Below are 19,658 nucleotides of genomic sequence, written 5' to 3'. Positions count from 1 at the left end.
CCTTGAGGCCATGAAGTTCAATGAGAAGAACTTAATTCTGGAAAAGAAAAAAAAAAAAAAAAAAAAAAAAAAAAAAAAAAAAAAAAAAAAAAAAAAAAAGAGTAAATACCAGAGGTGACAATAACAAATAGATGGAAAAAAATGCCTCGTTACCCTTGTGGAAACTTACTGTTTCAATTTCTTTTCTCATTTTGGGTAGGATAAATACCTGAAAACTTTCTCATTCTGCCCCTGCCCTGCAGGCTCTTCTGTAGTTATTCTGGTATTGTCACAGTACCTCTAGGAAACACAAATCATGTTTTAAGAGACTGTTACTAATGGAAAATCCTGCAACCAAGATTCAGTTGGAAAACAATTGGTGCTGGACGCTAGTTGCCAAATGAAAAAGATAAGTGGTTTGAAAACAGCCAGTTATTAGCCCAAGTGCTACTTTCTTCATAAAAATGTTGCATCTCTTTTACTTCACAGCTGACAATACCCAGCTGTACCTCACTGATATACACATGACCACATACATATTCACAGAATCTGGCAACCATTTCTTAGAAATTAAGAGTTTAAAAATATGAGGAAATCTCTTATCTGACTCCATACTGCTAGTCTCCCTCTCATGAGAGGAATGTTGTACCACTTCAGACCTATATCCTAGGCCTGTCAAAACAAGGACAGGAGGTTGGTGGTCAAGTCCACCATACAGACTAGGAAACTAGCAAATAGAGGGGCCGATGGCTGAAAGGATCAAACACACTGCCAAAGAGCAATGCCAGTGCTGGAATGATGGGCTCCACAGTAGGCCGTGCTTGCCAGCTTTGAGCTGAAAAAGACATATCTGCAGTATGAGCGTGTTCTTTGATAATGCCACCAGTCATGTATTGGTTGTCTCTTTGCAGAATGATCATAGAAACATAGAATCATCAAGGTTGGAAAAGACCTCCAAGATTGTCTGGTCCAACCATCCCCCTACCACCAATGTCACCCACTAAACCATGTCTCTAAGTACCACATCCAACCTAGCCTTAAGCAACCCCAGGTGTGGTGAATCTACCACCCCCTGGGCAACCTGCTCCAATGCCTAACCACTCTTTCAGAGAAGAAATTTTTCCTAATTTCCAACCTGAAATAATGTTACAGAATGATGCCACAGAATGTTTTATTTGTCCAAGAAAGAGGTCATAACCCCTAAGATACCCCACTTTTTCTGATCCTGAGGGTATCTAGATAATCATTTCAGACTAAACGCCTGAAGTATTTGCTGAAGAAAAGTGATATGAATTTCACTCCTAACCACACCGACTACAACTAAGATAGTTAATAGTATCATCCAAACCTATCTTCATGATCTTAGAGGTCTTTGAGCCTAACAGCTGTGATGTATGTATAAAGTACACCAGCTTGTCCAGTTGCAACATACACTTTCTCAAACTTGTCATGACAAATTAACCTGTAAAAAAAAATAAATAAAAAAGTCTGCATGAGGAAAGCGATCAACCAACTACTACACCACAAAAACAATGTGTATTACTCAGCCATGTTTCTACTCAAGGCCAAGAGGAGATAACCCGTTATGCAGCAGTGCTTATAAAAGTCAAAAGTATGTGCAAGTGCCTTTTTTCCGAAAACATTAAGAAAATAGTTGCATGAGGTACCTCTAACATAAAAGGAGACAATCTTTTAAACAAGGATTTAAAGGGGGAGCAATGGAGGAGGAGCCTGAGAATTATTCCCAGAGAACACAGACTGATTACTTGTGTCAGTAAAGTTGTCCATAGGAAGATTACACTCTGGTACTAGAACACCTAATTTTTTAATTTCACAAGAGCCTTTCCTTATGAGATTGTTCTTTAATACAACAACAACAAATCCCATGGAAAATAAAACAAGAAAAAGAAAATATGCAAACATAATAGGAAATCCAACGAGGCTATTAAAGTGCCTTCAACATAATTCCTGCAGCTGCTGGTATCTGGCCCTTTCAGAACAGCAATTTAAAGAGCCAGTTAGCTTCTTAAATGATGGAGAGTAATACATAAATACCTAGAGCCTGAACAGGTTAAGAGGGAGCTGAGTGAGCTTAGGCCTGGGTATGAATTTTACCTTCTCCCTAGACTTTGATGAAAAGTTCCCCATGGTAAAAGGCCAAGGATTCTAAAAATATCTGCCTCTTGTATCTCTGTCACATGGCTACAGGTAGAGACACCTGCGGCATGCATTTCAGGACCTAGGGACTTCTTAGTCAATGTTCCCCATTTCTGAGAGGAACACAAAAACCACCAGGTTACAGCAGGGTGGGAGAAGGGTTACTCTGTTAAGGAGAATCTATGATCCATGCAGATACGAGCTTGACTCTGTAACTTAGTGTTTGGGACATTTGCCTTGGAGAAGAGAAGAGGATGTTAAATTTAGCCCTTTTCCCATCTACCTCTTCTCCCTCTACCCTGATATCCATGCTGTCTTCTTTACCTTTTCATTTTGCTTAGTTTATATCATCTTTCTAATTAAATCCAGCACTACTCCAGTGTCCATATAGCTGTAATAAATTGCATTAGATGGTCATGGCCTTAAGAACAATGGATACATCAAACGCCTCATGGGTTCCATACACACAAAGGTATAATATAAGCCCACTATTCTTATTAGCAATAGTGATAACAGAAAGAGGTATCTTTGCTTTTAAAAATCTACCTCTCCTCCAGTTACTGAGAGAAAGATATAAATGGTCCTTGGATACCTTAGAGAAGGAAATTGGAGAAAGGACATGTGGTAGACAGGCTCATCTCCTTAGAAAGTCTAATCTTGTGAAAAAGGGCTAGTGGGAAAGTTCTCTACTTCTGAGCTAGCCAGCCCAAACCCCCTGGTGCAGGCAGCCTTGTCAGCGTGTCCAGGCCATGAAGGCCTCATCCTTCACAGGATCCCTGCACAAACATGTATTCCTCACCAATATAAGACAATAATAGCTCTGCTACAAGAAGCTGCTGACAAAGTCTCTGGCCTTGTTCCAAAGCCTAACTGATACCTGGAGTAAACACCATAGCAATTCTAGACCTCAGCCAATTGTAGATGGAATAGAAAAATATGTTAAACCACCGAGCTTTCATAGCCAGTGTTCTCCAGTGATAGATAACAGTAAATCTGTAGAAGATAAATGTTTTGAAGAAACCACAGACAAGGTACTACCAGCCTCCAGGGGACAGAGGGAAGGATTGATTCAGATCATTTTCTTTGATAAATCCCAGAACTATCAAACTAGCAAACACAGAAGACCAAATTTGTTTAGAAACTAAGAACTTTGAAGCAGAAATAGATAGTTCAGACTTCAGACAGATGAACTTTTCATAGATATATGAAAGGTCTTTAGTCTTTTAAAATTAGAATTAGCTGAGAATGGATCCAAAGTATTTCTTCACAAGTGTCATTTATGTTCCTAATGATCCCATTTGCCACAAATAAATTGACATTGGAAAATGAATGGGAAACATCTCCTTGCTATCACTTCAACCTCTTCATTGAAAAATGAAAATGGACTGGGACAGCCTTCTAACTGTTTTTCTGAGTTGACAGGGCCAAGATTTACGTATCTACAAATGCTGTCATTTTGGGAATATTTTATGTTACAAATTCAGACAGATTTTTTTCAGCAGCTAGAAAAAGCTGTTTACTTCTCAGACCAGAACCTTGAGTTTGGGTCAAAAGAAAAATTCAAAGGCATTGTTTATGTATAGCTTTCAAAAACTATCTTTGTATCCAAGTAACACAGTGGTCAAGCATGAAGGAAAAGGGGGACCTTTTCTGGGAATATGAATCAGCTAAGATACTTTGGAGGAGTTATTACTTCAGTGCACAAAGAAAAATTGTTAGAAATCAAGATTTTCAGTTACATGATGAGACCAGACATGATTATGTGACTCATGCCAAGGGGTTCTAAAATTGTTTTAATACCATGGTTCTGTTCCAAAAGTTTACAAAGTTGTTACTTTTTGCCAAGCATCAAAGGACAAACACTAAACTATTTTCCTGGGATTTTTATTGCTCCAGATTCTTGCTAGTGTTTAGAATGACTCCTTGGAGGAAAGAAACCAGACAAAAATAGGAGAAAATAACCGATAATAAAAATAAATAAATAAATAAAAATAGAAAGAAAGAAAGAAAGGAAGAAAGGAAGAAGGGAAGAAGGGAAGAAGGGAAGAAGGGAAGAAAAGAGAATTCCCAGCAATGTGCAGAAGGAGGTCTTTCAAGTGACATGCATTCTTTGTTCCTGAAGGAATCAGTGCCGTATCTCAATATACACAACTCATTTTTGCTAAAGATTACTTGAGTTGCCTTTGCCTGAGGGTATCCTCCTGGGGTCCCCAGCACAAGAAGGACATGGAAGTATTAGAATGAGTCCAGAGGAGGGCCATGAAGGGCTGGAGCACCTCTCCTACGAAGACAGGTTGAGAGAGTTGGGGTTGTACAGCCTGGAGAAGAGAAGGTTCCAGTGAGACCTTACAGCAGCCTTCCAGTACCTAAAGGGGACCTACAGGAAAGCTGGGGAAGGACTCTTTGTCAGTGAGTGTAGTGACAGAAAAAATGTGATGTCTTTAAACTAAAGGAAGGTAGATTTAGATTAGACACGCGGAAGAAATTCTTCACTCAGAGGGTGGTGAGTCACTGGCACAGGCTGCCCAGAGAAGCTGTGGATACCCCACCCCTGGAGGTGTTCAAGCCCAGGCTGGATGGGGCTTTGGGCAACCTGGGCTGGTGGGAGGTGGCAGTGGAGTTGGAACTAGGGGATCTTTTATACTACTTTTACTAGTACTACGTTTAAGTATATTTAGCCCTTTTTTTTTTTTCCTCAATCATTACTGATATATTCCATCTTTGTTTCACATTTTACACTTAGGATAGATTCATGAGGTTTTATTTAACTGCACTCTTATATCCATTATCAATTCTTTCCCATTTTATGTGTATCTTTGCTTAACAACTCTACTCTTTCAAAATCTCAGGAAACCTGTTACACTACAGCTGGTCCTGCAAGTCTAACATCTCTTTTGCTGTTGCTGCTGTGGTTTAGGCAGAAGGTTATGTTAAATAAATAAAAAGTATTTTAACTTATTTTCATTTAGAGGATGGTAGCAGGTGTACAACCACTGTAACCATTTTCCTCACTCATTACTCTCTCTGATCTGACATAATGCAAACCTTGGAGTCACAAAGTTACAATGAAAGGTGGATTACACCGTGACATGTGTAAAATGACTGCTTATGAATTCCTGCAATGAACGGTACAATCGGTGCAATGGTGCAAATGAATGGTAACAACCTTAGCTAAGTTACATATCCATTATCTTTTGGAAATGTAGTCTCTACTACAGTTGAATATTACTGACTGCATGCAGCTCTCAACAAAACTTACTAACTTGTCTGTGGTCTTCTGGCTACTTTTAGCAGAGTCAGACTCGTAGCTAAAAGCAGGAAATATTAGGATAAATGTGAAAACTCTGCACTGTCTCGGCTTTACCATAAAAGCCACTTGTTTATAGGTAAACTTGCCATGCCAGGGGAATGTAGCGAAAAATCTCAGTCCCGCTGCAGTGAGTGTCACACTGACATCAGCAAAGATAGAATCTCTCCTTCCATTTAGCTGATGGAAAAGAGCACAGAGTGATTTTATTCTATGACAGTCTGGGTCATGATGTAACAGACTGGCAGATCTCAGGCAGTTATCTAAAGGTTTTAGGTCTGGAAGAAGTTTGGATTTTTGAACAAAAATACCATATTTTAGAAAAAAAAAAAAAAAAAAAAAAAAAAAAAGACTTGGGTATCAACAAGAATTTGCTATTAAGGTTTGGAGAATGACAAAAAATATCTATGCCATTCATGAATCCTGATTGCTATCAACAAGAAATCTTCTTGAAAACCCTAACAGTTATTTACTGAATTCATATATTCAAATCTAATAGGCAATTCAGTTAATTGTTTAACAGCAGCAAGCAACTGACGGCAAACCTTCTCCCAGAAAAAAGAGCAAAATCCCTTTCCTTGCTCATCTTCCATATACAAATGCATAAGGAGTCCAGTACTAGTAGAAAGATCAGTCCTATGAAAAAGCTGCAAACAAACTTAACATGCTCTCCCGGTACAATTACATGGCAGGAAGGACATAAAGCCTACTATCTTCACCTGCCAAATAAAATTTTGGATCCCATTTTTGGCTGAAAACATCAGATAGGTTGGGTGATACTAACTTAGTTATTGAATTATGGCTACCTGTTTGCAGAATCTGAGTTTTGTTTTACTCCATAATACAAAATCTTCCACAGAAGCCTAAGCAAGTTCTTCACTGAACTTGTTCTTCTAGGTAAAGACTCACTTACACAAACCTAAGTTGCATCCATCCAGGCAAGTTTCTCAAAAATGAGGCCAAAAATTGTGCTGGTTAGGAGGAGGATGAGAGACTTTCTCTATTTTCTTCCATCTCTGGGAAATACCAGGCCTAAAAAAATTCTCCAATTATATAAAAAAGTGCAGTTCCACAAAAAAAAATAAGCAAATAAATAAATAATTTTAAAAAACACCTGGTTTTGAGATTTTCCAGGAAATAAAATATACACTTTTTTTTTTTTTTCTTATAGATTCTTTTTGAGAGTTAAGTTCACCAGCTAATAAGTGAGAAAAATAGAGGTGAAGTGTGTGTTTATTGGGTCACTAGTCCCTGTCTGTTTCTGTTTTCTTTGTATCTTAGGTACATCATTGGTACACCTCATGAAGTAGAATGTTTGGCTCATATTTGTTTTGTTTGGGGATATCTACAACTTATAAAATTAGGCCCATAAAAATGACTCTAGCTCATTAGTTGCAGATAAGCATTAGGCACTCTGTTGTGGGAACGAGAATCAGCATGCCTATACTTGGAAAAAAGTAACACTAAAACTGGATGGTAAAAAATTGCTTTCCAGTACTATTTGAGATAATATGCCAAGTTCCCAAAAATTTGGTTTTGGTATTTACATAGTCTGACAAAGAAACTTAATGCATATCATAGGCAGCCAAGACTGTTTCTACTTTTATCTGATCTTACAGTACTACCCTAAAGCACATTGCAGTCCTATCTATGAGCACTGTTTGTAAGTATTGTGTTTCAGCAAGTCTATTCTCCTGTAATTGCAACAACCTAACACCACTACCTAGGCAAGTTCTACAAAGTCATGAGGAAGTACATGAAAAAATATATTATGTCATCAAAAAACATTTTGCAACATGTTTTGCACAAATAATAATAATAAAAACCTTAAAATATTTATCAGGCTCTTACCAGGCTTGACTAATAAACTTAGCAAGGGTTAGGTATAGCTGAAATTTTTTGTTAAAGAAAGAATGGTCATTAGAAAAAAATAAAGATGTGGGGAAAAAAGAAATAGAGATTCAGTTTCAAATATTTTTTCTATAATTCCCCTTCCCAAAACAATTAAAATGGTATCCTTGAAAGACCTTTTGAGAAATTAAAAAAAAAAAAAAAAAAAATCTTATTGTTAACAGGGTCATATTTGACATAGTTATGAAAAAGTTGTTTATTTCCCACAAAAAAAATGTCCTTGAAAAAAAAAAAATCAAAACCAGAGGAAAAGAAGGGAGTTGTTTAGTTCTTCTTTCATTGGAGCATAGGGAAAGGTAGACTTATAGCATGTATAGTCTTTAAAAAAGAAATCACTGCTGCTTCAGAGCACTAGTTATGTGTGGCTACTATAAAAAGAGATTCACTTCGGAAGTAGCCTGATATCACAGAAATTTCATGCCTTTTTACAAGAAATTAAACTGTCCCTATTTAATGAAGTGGCCAAATGGGGAGGTGATCAGATGTTTGCACACCCTAAGTATGTAAGTTTGCACATACTATCAGCAAGGCTGTCTGGGAAAGGATTGTCTTCAGGGGAAACCAGGTATTATTTTTGTTTTTCTTCTAGTCAGAAAGTGCCAGCTTGACCAAAGTGAAACATGGGAAAGTGGTAGCAGCTTCAATGGGAAAAGGAGCTCTGGTTCAAACAGGGCCTTGAAAAGCAAGTCTTATGGTGACATGGCATGCCCAAAAGAATTGAATCAGATAATGGGACTCATTTCTGAAACAACCTCATGCATTCTTTTGGTCTACAGGCCACTTGGTCTCACTTCTGTGTCTGGCAAGGTCATGGAGCAGATCCTCCTGGAAACTCTTCTAAGACACAAGGATAAGGAGATAATTGGTGACAGCCAAAATGATTTTGCTAAGGGCAGATTGTGCCTGACAAATCTGGGAGCCTTCTACCACTGGGGTACAGCACTGGTGTATAGGGGAATAGCAACTGACGTAATCTCCCTGGACTTGTGCAAGGCATTTAAGTCTCTTCTCAAATTGCTGCAACCAGGAGCAGCAACCACATTCTGGGGTGTCTCCAGCACAGCAGCGCTAGCCGGTCAGGGGAAGGGATTGCCGTGCTCTGCTCTGTGCTCTTTCAGCTTCACCTCGAGTCCTGTGTGCAGTTTTGGGCACCACAGTAACAGAAGGACATAAAACTATTGGAGAGTGTCCAAAGGAGGGCTTCAGGAGGTGGAGAGTCTGGAGGGCAAGATGGAGGAGGAGCGGCTGAGATCTCTGCTTTTTTTTGGCCTGCAGGAGATTGAAGAGAGGTCTCATGGTGGCCTACATTTTCCTCACGAGGGGAGCGGAGGGGCTGGCGCTGAGCTCTGCTCTCTGGGGACAGTGACAAAACTCGAGGGAATGGCATGAGACTGTGACAGGGGAGGGTCTGGCTGGAGGTGAGGAAAAGACTCTTCACTGGCAGGGGTCTTGGCCACTGAATCAGGCCTCCCAGTGAAGTGGTGAGGGCAGAAAGCCTGCTGAAGTTCACAAAGTGTCTGGGCAAGTCTCTCAGACATGTATTTTGTTTTTGGGGGGTCACACAGAGCAATGGATTGTGATGTCACCCAGCGATGGGCTGTGACCTCATGGCCCCCACTGCTTATATAGGGGCGCCGGCAGAGCCCGCCCCAGCCTGGCTCGTGCCTGGACTCCTGCTGAGCAAGTGTGCGAGGCTTGGAGAGACGAGCAAGGATTTGGTGGAGCTGTGCTGGGGGGCCACTGGCAGCTGTTCTCAGTGCCCGTCCCCACAGCCAGTACCCGTGTTTCCCCGGCCCTGCCTGACTCAGGCAGCTGGGGCCCTGTGAGGCGCGCTTGCAGCAACACAGGTGAGCTGTGTGGGGACACGTACCCTGGGGTGGCTCGCAGGGGGCACGGGATGGCTCAGCCGCGGGGCTGGGGATGGGCCTGAGGGTTTCCTGCTGACCCTGGCCTCCCTCCTTCTTGCAGCGCGCAGCACCTGTCTCAGCGGCACCAGCGAGGGAAAGCAGCTCACCACCCGCAGCTCTCCCCAGCCTGCCGCAGCGAGACAGCACCATGGCCACAGAGGCTGAAGTCACCTGCCCTGTGTGCCAGGGGACCCTGAAGGAGCCCAGCATCGTCAGCCCCTGTCAGCACCAGTTCTGCTTGGGCTGCATCGTGCGCTGGGCCAAGAGGAGCATTAGCTGCCCCCTCTGCAGGCAGGACATCACCTCCATACGCTACTCCATCTGGTCCGAAGACGACTTTCTGGAGGTCCAAGTTGTCAGCCATGCAGAGAACCAAGAGGACAGCCAGCAGGACGAGCAGGGGGCTGCAATGCCGGTGCCCCCGGCTGCCGTGAGCGGCCTCCTGCCCGAGGAATGGGCGGCCCTCTTCAGGGAGCATCCTGAAATCCTCGGTCCTCTGAGGCCCTGGGTGCGCCAGCAAGCCAGGGAGTTGTTTGGGGCTGCCTGGTGGGACCAGGATGTGCTAGAGGCCAAGGTCGTTGCTTGGCTGTGCCGCTTTGGGCTGGAGGAGGTGGTCTTGGTTCGCGAGATGCAGCCGTTCCTGCAGGGCCATACAGAGAGCTTTGTGAACCAGCTCATTGATAGAGCTGTAGACATGTGCAGCGATGAGTTCCTCGAGGAGTTGGGGCTCCTGGAGCCCCCTCCTGCAAGCCAGCACCAGAATGGCCCTGAGGTGGACCTGGGGCTCCTGGAGCCCCCTCCTGCAAGCCAGCACCAGAATGGCCCTGAGGTGGACCTGGGGCTCCTGGAGCCCCCTCCTGCAAGCCAGCACCAGAATGACCCTGAGGTGGACCTGGGGCTCCTGGAGCCCCCTCCTGCAAGCCAGCACCAGAATGGCCCTGAGGTGGACCTGGGGTGCTCCCAAGTCTGGGAGCCAGAAGACAGCACTGAAGCCACCCCCGTCCACGCTGCCTCCTGCCAGGATGCTCCTCTCACCATCGTGCTGTCCTCCAGCAGCTCAGAGGATTCTGATATCGAGGAGCTCCCCAGCACCTCCAGTGCCGCCCTGCGTGGGGGTCCTGGCCACCCTCCCACTGCACCCATCCTCACAGAGCAGGAGGAGCCCTGCAGAGAGCCGGGACAGGCAGCAACAGAAGGTGCCGCGATGCAGGGCTGCAGCCACAGGCCCTCTCCTCCTGGCCAGGGCAGGGACAGTTCTCGTGGGGGGCCCCGGCGCCCCCCAAAGAGGAGGTCCAACAGCAGTCCGGACTCTCCCCAGCCCTGCAAGAGGCCGCCTCCCCGGCGCCTTTAGCAGGGCACATTTAGTTTTCAATAAAAAAAAAAAAAAATCTATAAAAGCGGTGACTCCGACACAGTGTCTTGCTCGTACTCCAAAGAGAGTTCAGGGCAAAGCCTACGTGTGATGCCACAAATGAGGGGTGGGAGGCGGGATGGGTGTTCCAGGCCACAGGGCCCAAAAGGGGTGCTACAAGAGGTCCCCATGAGGGTGGGGATAGGAGGTTGGTTGAGGCTCAGCTTCTGGGACAAGTAGAGACACCATCCCCTGGGCTTTGATCCCACTGCCAGAAACTGGAAATGCCTTACACTGAACGCTTCCTCAGGGGGCCTCTGTTTTTAGCAAAGATGGTGGTCATGGAAGCCACCTCCTGGTGTGATCCAGGTGGGTTAAAAGCACTTGGTGGCTGACTGCTGAGGCCTGTCATGGATGCACTTGCAGTTGCAAAAGGGGTAGAGCAATGCTGCACATGGATGTGGCCAGCATATACCAATGCACATTCAGCTCCAAGAAATGGCACTGCCATCAACATGCTCTGCCTTCTGGTCTCTCCAGAGCCTTTTCAGGTATGTTTGCAGGGGTGCTGTTGCTGTGGAGAGATCTGCTGCTTGTTTCTCTCTTCAGTTTCTTTCCAAAACCTGGGCCTGCCCCCAGGAATGACAAGCCCAGGGCTCATTCAGACCTGGCAGCCCAGAGTTTAACAAAACAATGAGGCTGAATGGTGTCACCATCTGGTTCGATGGTGGTGTGGGCATGGCCTCTGAAGAAAAGCCAGGAAGGCAACATCCATGTCACCCCAGCTGCTGCTGCTGCTGGGCTGGAAGCTCCTGAACACCCATAAGAATACACTGATGACAGCGTGTGGGGCAACACAGCAGCAGCAGGAGTTTTGGAGAAAGGGAAGAAAATGGTCTAAATGCTTCTGAAAGGGGGTTTTGCCATAAAGCCAAAGAAGGTCAAAGGAAATGTGTTTTTTAGGAAGAAAACAGCAGATGTGTGTCAGATCCCCACAGATGTGACTAACAAAGTAACAGCAATGGCTCTATTTTCTCTAGACCCCAAACCTCGCATTATTCTGCACTCCGGACTCCTTCCTTCAGTCAGATTCCTCAAAGCTTGCCCATGACCCCTGCAGCCCATGAGGAAAAAACTCTGAGTTCTGCCTCTCAAGTCTGGACCCCTCAAGCAGCCAGAACAACATCCAGGGTCCTGACCTCAACAGGAAGCTGTCTGGGGGCACAGACACACAAATCTTGACATCAGTCAGCTGTGGACTCACCACAAGTTACAGAATTAAGTTTCCAACAATCATTTGCATTTCTATAACCCAGATGTATCTTATCTGCTTCCACGTGTTTTCCCCATGAAGTCAGCTTGTCCTCAATAAAATAATGGTAAAAATGTTTATGTAAATATCATTATATATTCCCACCTTTTCTCTCTTGTAATAAAGGAATTTGAAATATATTTTTCCATCATGGGAAACAAAATGAATTTTCCTAGGTTCCTCTCCATGAGGGTGTACACAGACAGAAGAGCTTCAGTGCACAGTGGAAACTCTTTCAGGATGTTTTTGAAAACCATCACTGAACATGGAGAAAATAATGCATTTTTACCAATTACTTCACAAACACCAGTTAAGTTTCTGAAGCACATAGTGATACTCTTCCTGATCTGAACCACTAATAAAAACAAAGTCATAATGCTGGGCATGCTGTGACTTCTTGGTAATATCCATCCAAAAAAAAAAAAAAAAAAAAAAAAAAAAACATCAAAAGGAATACACAGAGCTCCTGAATGTATCAGTGAGCTGGAGGTGCCATCTCTGCAGGTGCAAACTTTTAGTTTTAGACTTAGTTACTTTCATTCAACAGTTCTTTTCACTTTAAATTTTTCACATAGAATCTATTAAATCTCTTCATGCTGTATAAAATCTTTGTTACACTAGCACTGCTCCTTAATCAAGCACAAATTCTAAAGTTTTGCTTGTTTTCTTTTAAGTCTATTTATAAAAACTGGCATCTCTCTGTAGTCACTGGTGGCTTTGGAAATGGGCATTTTTATGGATTTTCCACTCTGAGTAAAACCTTTTTTTCTCCCACATATGTTTAAAATAGGTCATTAAAAGACACAGGGGGTTATAAATGCTAATACCTCACAAATTGATCAAATTGCCATCTCTCTCAGCAGTTAACACTGCTGATAGATAAACACTGTGTAGAGCTTTGAGAGCACGCAGAACATTTGCCCACAGCCCCACCAAAGTCTGTTTTTTTCTGAACAGTGAGACATTTTAAAACTTTTTATTATTATTATTATTATTTATCCCTGTCTAACTCACAGGCCCTGTTGGTTGCAGGCTGCTTTTTCCCTTTCATTTTCATCATGTCTCAACAGTTTCCCCATGCCAATAGTATTGGTGAGATGAGACCTAACTCTGCAGTTGACAGTGTCTCCTGCTCTTTACCTGAATGTAATGAAAGGGACATGCCAACAACCAAATCACCCCCTTTACCGATTATGCACACACTAGGGCCAAGCTGCCTCTGCATACCGCTGTTCTGCCAGGGCTCAGGAAGCTCCTGACATGTAGGAGATGGGAAGCACCACAAGAAAACCTAACAATTCTCAGCAGGGATTTCATACAGTCTCTGTAGACTCACAGAAGTCATCATTTGAAGATATTTGCAAAAAGTACAAATTAATTATAAAGCAAGCCTGGATCAGTGCTCCACAGCCTAAAACTGTGGAGACCAGAATCACAAATAGTACCAATACGTTATTGAACGGCGCAGTGAAATAATCAAGTTCTCTGCGTTGTTTTCTAGTTGATGTTTTGCAATTTATTTTTTTTTCTTGTTGATAGCTGCTAGACACTAAATAACTGTTAAAGAGAACTGACCATTAGGAATACCTAACTTATTTTCTGAGTTGTGATAGCTAGCTGTTGCTCCTCAAGGTGTTCATATAGTTATTTACTCTTTACTCCACACTCAAAGTTAATTTTTTTGGGTCTACCAGCAAGTCTCTCAGTACCATCATACCTACTCACACTGCTTCAGGGTCAGTTTTACTCTGATCATTTATTATTAGCAACTGAAATGACAGAAGGGTAGTTTTGTCTGTCTCTTCTCTCCCAGTCTTCTCCAAGGATTAATCACCTTGTGAAGAATGTGGAAATATCCTGTCATTATCCCCCCCTACAAGCCATATTTCTACTGCTGTGAATCCATCCTGTACTTCAGTGGTTAGCTCATTACCAGTATTTTATCAGAAATACCCATCACAGTCTAGGGTCACATCTGTCTCCTTTGCACCACAATCACTTCATACATCTTATTCCAAAGAGGGAAAGATGTGGGTTTACTCCCAAGAAGTGAGGAGCCACCTATGCGCTGCCATCACCTGGCTGCTAGCAACAGCTACCCTAGCCTTCTTTGTTCTCTACATTAATCTGCAGGTTGTTTTCAGACAGTTAAAACGTACTAAGGCCACTGTCTATATTGATGTCTCTATAAATCAACCTTGAAAACTTATAACAAACACTCATTGCTTCAACCCCAACAAGACCTCTATTTGAAACCATTCTTTCCTGTTCTGCTAAGTAAGTTTTCTCCAGAGAACATCTGCTTTATCCTTGTGATTTTTCTTCATTTCTCTGGAACATAGAGCTGTTTTCTTAGAAAAGGTTTTCTTCATGCACACTTTCACATCTGTCTTTGTCCAGGACATATCCTTCCTTATCTGTAGCTGAGTCACAGCTGCTCTCACACCTTGATTCCACCAGCCCTTTAAAAGATTTTGTTTCACACTGAAGGCTTAAGGTACTCGATTTTCTTCAATACTCAAAGCTCTCTGCTTAAATAATTAAGGATTTCTGTTGTCTCTCATTTAGCTTGTCCAAATTCTTAATAGGACAGATACAATTCTTTCATCTAACTGCATCATTTTTGTGCCCGTCACTGTCCTCAGCTGTTTCTCTTAGCTGTCCCTTATTCTCTTCTTGACGTATTTTGATTTTTTATTTTCCCAATGACACCTTTTCATGTTTTAAAGCTACATATGAAGATCACATATCTCTCCTGCCTTCTTCCTCTCTTTGTTTTATTCAAATTTTTATTGGCTGTAGTATCTTGACACTACAAAACTCACAGCAAGTCTCTGGAAAACAGCTCTCCTTCCATGAGCTTCCTCAGGGGCAGCTTTAAAAGAGCCCTCAGATCTCCTTCGTGGCATCAGGCTTAGATGCATTTGCTCTGAAGTATGGAGTAAGGAGTCTAATTGTGTGTGACTCAAGGGAGCATTTCTTACGTCTCATGATATTTTTGTCAGCCTTGAGGTCTTGCAGGATGTTTGGAAAGCTGCCTCAAGGTTTTTCTCCATTTCTACAGTTCAGAGGTTCTTGAGACATCACTGATTCCTGGCCTGGTGTTATGGGGAGACACTACAGGGTGCTAAAGAGAATCTGCTGCAGATCTACATTTCAGCAAAACTAATCCCATCTGGGTATAGCTCGTCCCAGGTATTTCCTCAATTCTGGGGAACAGGGGGATGGTGAGACAAAGCAGAAAAAAACTTAAGATTGGGTTTGGTCCTGTCAACAGATGTCTTTAAGCCACCCCAGGTAATTCTCCTTTATGGAGAAGTTTCTTTCCATAGTGTCTTACAAACTGTTTTCTCTCCCAGAGTGAATCACTCGCAGTTCCCCACCCTAACAGAGAAAACAGCTCACACGACATCATTGCTGCAGCCTGAACCTGAAGTCATGCACACCCTACTCGCAGCAAAACCATGCACCCCACTGCCTGGTGGCTACGCTCTTGGAAAGGAGTCCCTCTCTACAAACCTTTTTAGAGCTCAAGGAAAGTCTGCCCAAATGCACAAAAGCACAGCTGCGTCATTTCTCGGTATTACACAACAGAGATCTTGCTTCTCTCTGCAGAAAAGGGTTAAAACACATTGCTGCAAAAAAAATAGCATTATCCCTTTCCTGTATGACAAGTTTGTATCAAAGCGAAGGCAGGCGCAGTTGCTAGCACTCGCATTTTGCTGGACTTTTGCAGATAGTTTGAAAATACATATTACTCTGCTATACTCTACTTTGCCCCACAGATCTTGCCTTGTTCCCAGGATGCAAACATCATGACACCAGCCTTAGTCAACAAAAATGTTGGACTTGTCATATTCCCCCAGTATCTGATAATTTCGGTAATCAAACTAGCTCAGAACCACTGAGCAGCATCACTGTTAAATAGTCTTGGCATAAAAGTGCATATCCGAATCCTTCTGGTTGTTGATTGGGCTGCAACCACTTCTAAATGCAAAAGATAACAGATACCTCTGTAAGCCACTAGTACCCACAAAGGCTGCATCACACAGTACTACACGATGTCCTTCTTTAAAAATCTTTCATTTCCTTGCTACCAGTGAAAAAGTGAAGCTGACCCACGAACAAATTTCAAAACCAGTAATCTATTTCTGTATGAGAATACAACTACTCTTCCTGGTATTCAGCTTTCTTTTGATTGGAAGCCATCTGAACTGAATTTAGAGCTGCTGTTCACAAAAAAAGCAAGTTGGAAATTCACAGCTGAGATTTGTTTCATATCTAAGAAACATTTTTTGCTTCACATCCAGCTATAACCAGTATACGAGGCGCTGCAGAAACAAGCAAATCCATGTCCCATACCTTCACTAATCAAAGCTCAACTTTGTTAACAAATTCCCAGAGACTCAGAGAAACAATTTTCTAAGCTGCCACAAGCAGCAATACATTTGAAAACAAAATACTCAAAGCCACTACAAAATGAATAAATTAAATCAGCCATCCTACCAACCTCAGGAGCATTCAATCCACACAGTTCAGCCCTCAGCTATCATTTATTTTTTATAGATCATGGGATTTTTAAGAGTAAATTCCAGATTTGCATTCTTTGTCTAATGGTTTGAGAGACTGAGCTGAATGGATAGCAGCATAATTAATTTCAATGTAGGATTTTCCTATAATTCCCTGAATCCTGGGACTGGTGGCCCAAAAGCATCAATGTGGCAGGATGGAAAAAAAGCAGTCAAAGCGTGGAGAAGACACACTACGTGAAACAGCTGGGTTAAAAACCCGGCATTCGCGGGTTTGCAAAGCTCGAATAAGTCAGGAGGAGGAGGAGGAAGAAGAAGAGGAGGAAGAGGAGGAGGAGGAGGAGGATGTACTCACGCACAGCCGCTCCCCACACGAGCACCTGAGAGCCTCGGGCGCCGGCTCCCCACGCGACTCCCCCACAGCCCCTGCAGGCTCCGGGCACCCCCACGAAGCCCCCGCAGCCCCCCGGCCCCAGCCCCGCTGCCGCCCACCTCGGAGCCGGGCTGCGGCGCTGCTGCCGAGCCGAGGGCAGCCCGGCCCTCCGGAGGGCTCCGCGGGACAGGGGGAGCCGAGCCCGGTCGCCCCACAGCGGGCTGGGGCCAGCCAGGTGCCCCCGGTCCCTCCGGGGGATGCTTTGCCCCAAATCCTCCGGGCGCGACTGAGGCGGGACGGAGCTGTGGCCGCGCTGGTCTGGCTGGAAGAGCAGCAGTAATAAAGCTCGGCACTGGGGTGAAACACAGCCAAATAAAACCAGCCCCCTTATCTTCGCCATAAAAACTGGTATGTTCCCAGCGCTTTGCGAAAGCCCATCCCTCGACATCATCTTCTGCGCACCGAGGGGAAGAGGCAGCCCGGCTGCTGTAACAACCGAGGCAGATCTAAAGAGCACAGGATTCGGACTTGGACTCCCCGTGTTGTGGACCCCGTGTTGTGGGGTGGGGAGCCTGGGGCTCCCCACAAGCCCAAATACTCCACGCTTGGCTGCTGCACAGCAGGGAGCTGGGTCTCCAGCAGCACCTGAGCACAAGTACCCCTGGATCTGGTGAAGACAACCTCTTCTAGGTTGCACAGACTCTACAGGAGGTCAAATGTGGCAAAAACTATACAAGAAACTATTTTCTTTATAGTTCGCATTTGTTCCCGTAAAACTCTGATACTGAAACAGAGCAGGATGCCAGTCAAAACCTGATCTCACCTCTTTATTTTCCTTCCATCAGGATATTAATATTAACTATATTGATTTACTCTCATTCCCACAAAGCAAGAAGTCACGTAGACTGTTAATGTTACAAACATAACTATGGGATGGTGTACAATTCCCAGATACAAGCACGTCTCCCAGAACACTTAAATCTTTTTTCAAAACTAATGCACATCTAGAAACTGCTCTGACTTGGCCAACTCTATCAGCTGGCCTCCAAAATATCACCATGCTCTGAACTTCACCTTGCAGATATCCAAGCACTCTCTAGCAGTTCACAGGACACCAGCATGCTAACCAGTTCCTCTCTATGCCTCCACGCCTGTTGTTACCAGAGCCTTTCCACATCCCCCAGTCTCCAAGGCCACCACTCCTCAGCTAAGAAACCCTGAGAACTTAAGAGAGCATCTTCCTCTGCCTCTGCAGCTGCAGTGATCACTACTTGCTTCTCTGTGTTAAACTTTAGCAGGCAGAAGGAGAAATCTGGCTGCTCAGCTTCTCTTCATCCCTTCATAAAATGAATGAGGCCTGGATGAAAATATCTGTATGGCTGTGGTCCATCCTTGGTACTGTAGTAAGTTTATTAGTGGTTTCTGAACACTGGTCCTTGCAGCATTAAGAGGAGGCAATGAAAACCCTGCCCCCAAGGGGTCTTTCTCTCAGCATTAGGTTCCACACCAGTTTAAAGCTGATGCAAAGCAGCACAGCTGCAGTGCTGCCCCACCTCTTGGAGCTGCAAGAAGATTAAGAGAATTCAAGCCATTCAAACAAAACTATAAGAGCAACTAGATCATCCTCCTGAAACATCTCATTGAGAGCAGGAGCCTTGACTTGACTCTGTGCAACCACATGCTTTCAGATGAAACTGGTTCAGGTGTACAACAGAAAAAGGTAGAGTCTTCTTAATTCTCCTTAATTAATCTGTGATTTATCATACAGGTCCCAAACGGTTATATTAATACAAACAGCAAAAGAAGCCAAAGGCAAGAGCGTGTAGATTGGTTTAAGTCAGCTATACATTGTGAAAGAACATTTGTGGGATAACAGCAAGAAGTGCAGGCAGGCCTCTGACTTTGGATAAGTGCCTTTGCCCTTCACACTCCTCCAAGACCTGCTCAGAGCAATCTTAAATTTGGTACCTGAGATGTGCTGCACATCTCAGATTTGCTCCTCCAGGTACACAGATTTGCTGTTCACAAACAGATGCTGACACTGTACCCATTGAAATAACGTCTACCACTGGCTTCATTAAATGCAGAATTAGGAGGTTACTACACCCCAGTTTGCATCAGGAGCAATTCAATCCAAGTCAATGTTAATTCTTGAGAATAAAACAGATGTAAGACTCAAATTAAGTGAGTAGCATTCAATGGCTGCTTGCCATTTCTTAATCAGTTTTGCAGTTTTACCTCTTCAAATGTAATTTGGAAAGACATATATACGTTTTAGGTCATTTCCTTAACAGTAAAATGCCTAATAATAGCCTATGTGAGAACAACTCTTTTTACTGTAATGTTGCCGAAATTCTGGGATTGAAATCTAGAGAAAAAGAAGTTAGATGCTGTTTTTTGTTTCCCACAAAAAAAAAAAAAATCCTTTGGGTGGAAGAAGAAGGAGACTATAACTGCTTAGTAAGTTCTAACCAGTTAACAAATCACTGTTATATAACATAAAACATATTTTATAATCCAGTGCACTGTTCTGAGAAACATAATAACATAGATACTTCTTAAAGACTTTGTAATAGAACTGTCATCATATTTCTACCTTGCAGACCATGAATTTATCTCAGACCCAGCACAGTTAACTATCCAGGAGCTGTGTATCTTGTAGTTTCATTAAATTGAGTGTAACTTTGGCCTCATACTTAACAGTCCAGGTATATTTATCAATTTCTCTTTCCCCTTTTTAATTAAGATTTGTTAGCTTTTTCTGTGGGAGGATATCAACACACAAAGCCATTGCTCATCTCTCAAGAGTACTTCACTTTTGGCTTTTAAAAT

Source organism: Aythya ferina (assembly GCF_964211825.1).
Source record: "Aythya ferina genome assembly, chromosome: 2".
Taxonomy (NCBI): Eukaryota; Metazoa; Chordata; class Aves; order Anseriformes; family Anatidae; genus Aythya; species Aythya ferina.
This window is presented reverse-complemented; position numbering follows the sequence as displayed.